At 42.5% G+C, this 8,372-nt stretch overlaps 1 protein-coding gene across 1 annotated transcript in view; it reads right to left on the bottom strand.

Moving 5' to 3' along the window:
• Window positions 1-8,372, bottom strand: part of LOC102842655 (serine protease 48-like) — a 48,459-nt gene that overhangs the window by 16,016 nt on the left and 24,071 nt on the right. The window lies entirely within an intron of this gene.

Raw genomic sequence — 8,372 nt, 5'->3', positions numbered from 1 at the left:
CAACATATGTTGTTGTTAAGTACCATTGTGTTTGTTCTGACTCATAGTGACCCTATATAGAGTTTTCAAGGAGCAGTTGGTTAATTTGAACTGCTGCACTTGTGCTTACCAGTCTAATGTTTATCCTATAGTGCCACACCAGGACTATTATGTTGTTAAGTGCTGTTGAGTTGGTTTCAACTCATAGCAGCCTTGGATAGGGTTTCCAAGGAGTGACTGGGTGTGTTTGAACAACTGACTGTTCTGTTAGCAGTCCAGTATTTATCCTACAGCGCCACCATCATCAATTCATCATTCGTTCCCCAAACTCTCCACCAGAAGAGTACATTTCCTCTCAAACATGTCAGGCATTCTATCAGTATGATCTTTTTTGGAGGCCTCTAGCAAGGTCAGTGGTTCAAGCTCACCAGCCGCTCCTTGGAAACTCTATACAGAGTCCCTATGGGTCAGAATCAACTCGACGGCACTTAACAACAACAACCCTTTAGTCCCAATCTGAACTCCCCCACATCTATCATCATAGCATTTTCATTTATGATTTTCTTTGAGATTCTGTACTGTGTGTGGTGATGTGGGTGAATGCAGTGGATGCAAAGTCGATTTGAACCGCAAGGTCTGCAGTTCAAGCTCACCAGCCTCTCCTCAGAAACCCTATACTTGGTCACTATGTATCGGAACCTACTTGATGGCCCTTAATAACAACAATAACACTGTGTTGTTATGCTTTTTCCTGACTCCCTTGTCTTCCTGTTTTTTCCCCCTCTTTATTTTGATGAAGCACTTTCTCTTATGGTTTCCTGAGAGAAGATGTGCAAGAGTGCTAACATGTTTTCTGCTTTGCATATTTGAAAATACTTTCACTTTACCCCCCACTTGATTGGTAGTTTGTGTATGGGTTGAATTCTATGTTGAAAATACTTGGCATTTTGAAATCATTACTCTGTTTTCATTGAACTTTAGGTGTTGTTATTGAAAAGTTCTGTCATTTTAATTTCTGCATATGCTAATTACCTATTGTTGCATAACAAATTACCCTGTAGCCTAGTGGCTCAAAACAACAGTGTATTTCAGTTTCTGGGGGTCAGGAATCATGTGTGACTTTGCTGGCTACCTCTAACTCAGGATTTCTCCTAAGGCTATTTATTACCAAGGTATGGACTTGTGGTCTTATCTCAAGTCTTGACTAAGGATGACCTGCATCCAAGTACACTTATGTGAGTCTTGACAGGCCTTGGGCCTTCACTTGTTTTTGGTGAGAGACATCAATTCTTTAACCCCATGGGCTTTTCCCCGAGGCTACTTATCTTATGACAACATTGGCTCTGAGAGAGAGCCCAAAGTGTTTGTTACACAAACAAGCTTAGAACAAATTTTCTGACTGAATTTTAGAGATGATTTGGCCAAAAAAAAAAAAAAAAGAAAAGTATCTAACACAGTGCTTGTCTCTGTAATTTCTCTTTCTACATTTAATCCTTGTCCCCAGAGTCCTGCTGTGACACTGTAGGATAAGCACTGGACCACAAGGTCGGCAGTTCAAATTCACCAGCCGCTCCTTGGAAACCCTATACAGGGTTGCTATACAAGTCAGAACCGACCTGACAGCACTTACCAACAGCAACAACAACCCCTGTCCTTAGTAGCTCCTAGTTCTAGAGTTGAAGGTGACCTAGAATTTCCTTTTGCCCTGCCTATGTTACAACTTTGACTTGTCTGTTGGTTGATTCATCCATGAAGTCATTAGGATGTTTATTGAGAACTGTCTGCATGCTAGATACTTGCTAGGACTCACGAGCTTATGCAGTGTGCTGCTGTCAGGATCCACCTTTCGTTGATGAGGGAACCTCCACAGATGTGGTTTAAGCCCTTATGTATGCTGACCTGCCAAGGCCAGTATCCTTTTGCAACATCCTGGCCGCCCATAATTCGATCTGTCAATTTAGGTCGCCCACACACTAGAGAAAAGAGTGAGGGAAATGTGGAAATTTTAGAGTTTAATTTCTCTGGTTCCATCTTTCCAAAACTAAAACCCCTTGCTGTTTGTTGTTGTTGTTTAGTGCCATCGAGTCGGTTCCAACTCACAGTGATTGGTAAGCTTGAACCACTGACCTTGTGGTTTAAACCTACTTTGCAGTTCAGCACATTAACCCGCAGCATGGTACCCTCATGTGTTACTCCAGAGTAGAACTGCTCCATTGGGTTTTCTTAGCGGACTTTCGGTGTGACACTGTAGGATCAGCACTGGACTGCTAACCACAGGTCATTCAATTCGAACCCATCAACTGCTCATCAGAAATCTTATACAGGCTTGCTATGAGTCAGAACCAACTAACTGGCACTTAACAACAACAGCAATCTTTACAAAAGCAGATTGCCAGCCCTTTCTTCTGTACCACTGCTGGTTAGACTCAAACAGCCAACCTTTAGGCTAATAGTCAAGTGCAAACCATTTGCACCACCCAGGAACCTCTCATCTTCCCATCATCCCCAAACTCCCATCCATTGCCAAAATCTGAGACCTAGCCTCCATACCCCACCTTGTTTCCGTTGCAAACTTACAAGTCCTGGCCCAAGTTGAGACCACTCACCGGATTGCAGATATTCTCCTTTGGTAGAAGAGTATTTCTCTGAGTCTGACCCTAAGAAAGACACTCTAAGTTATTAATATATAATGACACATCTTCTATCAGCACTTACTGAACAGTGACGCTTCTGTTTATTTAAATTACACAGGTGGGTGTCAGAAAACAAAGTTTTACAGATACCAACCCATTGGGGGGAATATCGATCATTATGAGCTTACCTGCTTCTTTAGGAGTAGTGTAAGCACTGGACTGCTCACGGCAATTCAAACCCACCAGCTGCTCCTCAGAAACTCATAGGGTTACTATGAGTCATAACCAATTGGATGGCACTTAACAACAACCTGCTTCCTGAGCAACATGCATAGAACATGCTTTCATTGTTACTTCACAATTCAAGGTTGTCATCAAGAGTAGCAGGTATGTTAGGATGTAAATAAAATGATGCCCTCAGATGTTTTTGAGATTTACAAGCTGTTTACCTTTGTGTTCTTCCTTTAGCTGCGTTGGCATTTTCCAACTTTTGTATATTCTGCTTCTTTGCTAGCTTTTTGTTATGAGATCTCATTCTACCCTATTTTAAATCAATGTTGGCTGGACAAATTGTGAGTAGGCTTATGTCTGACAGCACTGAGTTAAGCTTGCACTTCCAGCCCTCTTCCTGCAATATTCATTTACTAGATCTTCTTCTTAGCTGACTCACTTACTTCCTTCAAGTTTTTACCCAAGTGACTCTGTAGTGATGCCTTCCTTGACGATTCTATTGAAAATATCACCACCATATTCAGGATGTTCCTTTCCTTCCTTAGTATATGGTGCTGTAGGATAAATACTGTACTGCTAACCACATGGTCAACGATTCAGACCCACATACAGAGTCTCTATGAGTCAGAACTGACTTGATGGCACTGAACAATAACATGTCTTAACAAGTCCTGGTAGCAAAATGGGTAAATGTTCAGCTACAGTCCAAGTCGGTTATCTAGTGGTTCAGCAGGAGAAAGACCTAGTAATCTAGTCTGTTCTCATAAAGCTTAAACCTAGACTTATGGGGACAGTTCTATTCTGTCACATGGGGCCACTATCAATAGAAAATCTACTTGATGGCACTTAACAACATCATATTATAATTTACCTAGTTAGATGTGCATTAGTTTCCAATGTTTACTGCTAAATCCAACTCTGGGAGTCCTGGTGTGATGCTGTAGAATTCGCATTGGCTGATAACCACAAGGTTGGTGGTTCAAACCCACCAACCACTTCTTGGTAGCCCTATACAGAGTCCACTGTGATTCAGACTGTCTGGACGCACTTAACAGTGAGCAGCAATTATAAATCCAGAAAGGTTGACAGTTTAAGCCCATTAGCCTCTCCCTAGGATAAACGATAGAATGATTTGCTCCTGTAAAGATTACAGCCTAGCACACCGTACGAAGCAGAGCAGTTCTTTTCTGCCCTATGCTGTTGTTGTTGTGTGCCATTGAGTTGATTCCAGCTCATAGCAATCCTCTCTAGGGTTTCCGAGGTGTATCTGGTGGGTTTGAACTGCTGATGTTGTAGTTAGCAGTGCAGTACTTATCTCCCAGTGCCACTGGAGTCCTAGTGTGGCACTGTGGGTTAGTGCACTGGACTGCAAAATCGCTTTGAGCCACAGGTCTGTGGTTCAAGCTCATCAGCTGCTCCTCAGAAACCCTATACAGGGTTGCTGTGGGTCAGAACCGACTTGATGGCACTTAACAACAACAACAACAACATCTACTTGGTGGCACAGAAACCACAACTTATCTAACTGTGAGCGTTGGAATGGTGCGTGGCTTGTAGCTTACAGAACTCTCACAGGTCACCATATTCATAAATAGCATCCCATCAGTGACGTGTCATATATATTATTCTACATGATGCTTTCTTGAAAAAAAAGTTCAGTGTGACAAAATATAACAAAACATTTTGAATATTTTTATGCGTAAAATTCAGTGACGTTACTAAGTGCTGTCAAGTCAGTGCCAATTCATAACAAACCCCATAAAGGGTTTGTTGTTGTTGTTGGCCTTCGAGTGGGTTCCAACCCATAGTGATCCTGTACAGGGTTTCTGAGGCTGTAAATCTGTACGGGAGCAGGAAGCCTCATATTTCTCCTATGGAGCGGCTGGTAGTTTTGAACTGCTGATCTTAAGTTTCACAGCCTGATTCATAACCACTACGCTACCAGAGCTCCTTCATAAAGGGTTTATGAGGCTGTAAATCATTGCAGGAGCAGAAAGCCTCATCTTTACCCCTCTCAGTGACATTAGTTATGTTCATTGCATTGGGCAGCAGTCACCACTCTCCATTTCTAGATGTTTTTATCACTTTTAACAAAAACTCTGTACCCCCTTAAGCAATACCCTTCCCCATTTCCTCTTTCTACACATCTTTGGTAACCCCTAGTGAACATTGCTCTCTAAATATTTGTTATGGCTATTTCATAAAATAATATTTGTGTTTTATGTCTGAGTTATTTCCACTCAACAGATCTTTATTTCTCTTTATGACTGAATAGTATTCCATTTTATGGGTTGTTGATGTTGTTAAGTACTGTTGAGTTGGTTCTAACTCATAATGACTCTGTGTGGGGTTTCTGAGGCTTTACATCTCTGTGGGAGCAGAAAGCCTCAGCTTTCTCTCTTGGAGGAGCTGGCAGGCTCAAACCACGGATCTTGTGGTTCACACTCCAGTGTTTATCGTATGGAGCCACCGCACTCCTGTTGTACAGATAGGCCACATCTTATTTATACATGATACCTTCTTGAACTTGAAACCTTTTCCTCACCACACCTCACCCCAAGAACTACCTGAGAACTCTAGCAGAAGGAATAGTAGGCAGGCTTGCCCAGCAGGGCCCATGTCTGTGTCCTCAGGATTTCTAGACTCGAGGCCCCAGATGGGAACCAGCTGGAAACTGAGGAGAAGGGGACAGGTCCAACTTCCTTTGCTTCACTTCTTCTTTCCTTCAGAAATGCAACTGCAGGCCTCAGACGGTGGTGCTCCAGCCTGTGGCGCCCCCTGTTGTCCTGGAAGAGCAAGTTGTCTGAGTGTCTGCCTGCAAAGCAGGACATTGTGTGAGGTCAGCAGCCTAGGAAGGCTTGAGAGGATGCTGGAAAGAGCTCTGCCTCTAGCAAGAAGACCAAAGATGGGCAGAATTCATACCTGTCTAATTTCTTCTTTCTTTCTTTGCCTTCATCTATGTTACAGTGCTTGTTGTGTGATTGTTAAGTGCTGTTGAGTCGCTACTGACTCATAGCAACCTTGTGTAGGGTTTCTGAGGAGCAGCTGATGGGTTTGAGCTACTGATCTTGTGGGTCACAGTCCCGTGCAAGTCACAGAGTATACTGCAAGTCCAGTTTCCTGAGAAATAGACTTTAAGACAGAGGTGTGTATACAGGAAATTAATTCAGGAGTAAGTAGTCAATGGTATCAGGATCAACACCTTGGAGACAGATGGGAAAAGCAGGGCTGGGCAGAGGAGAAGGTTTATATAGCAGAGGCCTCAGCCAACTCCACTGGTGGTCCAGGAGCTGGAGTGACCCTTCAGAGATTCCTGAACAGAGGCAAGAACTGTCCTTGGCCCCGCACATAATTGGCTGCAGGCACTACCTTGGGCAAGGTGGCTCTGCTGAGGGTGGAACTGTGCTGTGAAATGTCAGTAGTCAGCACTTGTATCTACTAAGGGAATGAGTGTTTCAGTCCTGAGGAGAATCTGGGTGCCACACCACAGCATCCACTACAGAATTCTTTTCTGTGTCCCTTATGCTTTCTGTACCAATTGTTTGCAATGTTTTAGGCCTGTGGAGAAAGAGCCCCAGTTGTGCAGTGGTTAAGTGCTCGGCTGCTAATAGAATGGTTAATGATTTGATCCCGCCCAGTAGCTCTATAGGAGAAAGATCTGGTGAATGGAATGTATTGTAAAGATTACATGGATATTCTATGAGTCAGAATCGACTCAACAGCACTCAACAATAATAACAGTACCCCTGTGGAGACAGAACTCTTTGAACTATTAAAGCATGTTATTGTTTTCTCATAGCTTAAAATATTGAGAAACTTGAAAGAAACACATGAATAGTTTAAAAAACAATAGCAAACCAGAAAACAGGTGTTTTGGTAAGGTTTGTTCAGTCGCAAGTAACAGAGACTCAAGTTAGTTTGAACAGATAGAGGATTACTTTAAAGATGCTTAACCTAGGTGATAGAAATGGTTACTGCCCTCAGCTGCTAAACAAAGGGTTAGAGGTTTGATTTCACCCTGAGGAACCATGGAAGAAAGACCTGGCAATCCACGTACAGTATATCAGCACTGAAAGCGCTATGGAGCAGAGTTCTAGTCTGACATACATGGGGTTGCTATTGGTCAGAATCAACTAGATGACAACTAGTTCTGTGGAACAATAAAGATCAAAGGGTAACAAGGACATTTGGAACTATAGTAGTTCAGACCTAGAGATCAGAAGTAAAAGGGAGGTCTGGTTCAGACTAGCTTGAGAGTGCTCATAGAAGGCATGTAGACTCTTCACTCTGGTCTTCTGCCATGAGTATGGCTCAAGCACATCTCATGTCTTTTCCTTCTGTTCCTCTACCAAGTTTCTCTTATTTTCAATGCAGATTCTTGAGAAGTTTTGTTTGGTGCAGATTAGGTTTACTTGCTAGGATATAGACTCATGATTATAGATTTGTGGTCTTTGGGTTAAGTGTCCATATGTAAAGGGGGTTAGATGAAGATGCAGCTGAGAAATAGACTTTAAGACAGAGGTGTGTATACAGCTAAAAAGCAGAGAAGGAGCCCTGGTAATATAATGATAAAGGAATTGTGGCTAACCAATAAATAGGTCAGTGGTTCAAATTCTCCGGTATCTTCATGGGAGAAAAGACCTGGCTATTTGCTTCCACCAAGATAGTTGTTGGTGCCCTGGTGTGGTGCTGTAGGATAAGTATTGGACTGCTAGGCACATGGTCGGCAGTTGAAACCCACCAACCACTCCTTGAAAACCCCTATACAGGGTTGCTATGAGTTGAAACTGACTTGACGACTCTTAAAAACAACAGCCACAATAACAAGGTTGGTATTGTTAGTGCTTTTGAGTTGGTTCTGACTCATAGTGACACAGGGCACAACAGAACGAAACGCTGCTCGATCCCTTTGCCATCTCCAAAATTGTTGCATTTGAGTCTGTTGTTGCTACCACTCTGTCAGCCCATCTCATTGAGGGTCTTCCTCTTTTCCCCTGACCCACTGCTTTGCCACGCATGATGTCTTTTTCCAGACAACATGTCCAAAGTACGAGAGATGCCATCCTTCTAAGGAGCATTCTGACTGTACTTCTTCCGAAATAGATTTGTTTGTTTGTTTTCCTTGACAGTCCATCGTACTTTCAATGTTTTCACCAGCACCATAATACAAATGCCTCGATTCTTCCTTATTCATTGTCCAACTTTCACATGCATAGGAGGCAGTGGGTTTGGTCAGGATTTCTTAGTCTTCATACTGACATCTTTGATCTTGAACACTTTAAAGAAATCTTTTGTAGCAGATTTGCCTTATGCAATATGTCACTTGATTTCTTGACTGCTGCTTTCATGAGCATTAATTGTGGATCCAGACATAATGAAGTCTTTGACAGCTTCAGTCTTTTCTCCAATTATCATGATGTTATTATTGGTCCAGTGGTGAGGATTTTTGTTTTCTTTATATTGAGGTGCAATCCATACTAAAGGCTGTGGTTTTTTATTTTCCTCAGTAAGTATTTCAAATACTCTTCA

The sequence above is a fragment of the Chrysochloris asiatica genome, unplaced genomic scaffold, assembly GCF_000296735.1.
Source record: "Chrysochloris asiatica unplaced genomic scaffold, ChrAsi1.0 scaffold00155, whole genome shotgun sequence".
Lineage (NCBI taxonomy): Eukaryota > Metazoa > Chordata > Mammalia > Afrosoricida > Chrysochloridae > Chrysochloris > Chrysochloris asiatica.
This window is presented reverse-complemented; position numbering and strand designations above follow the sequence as displayed.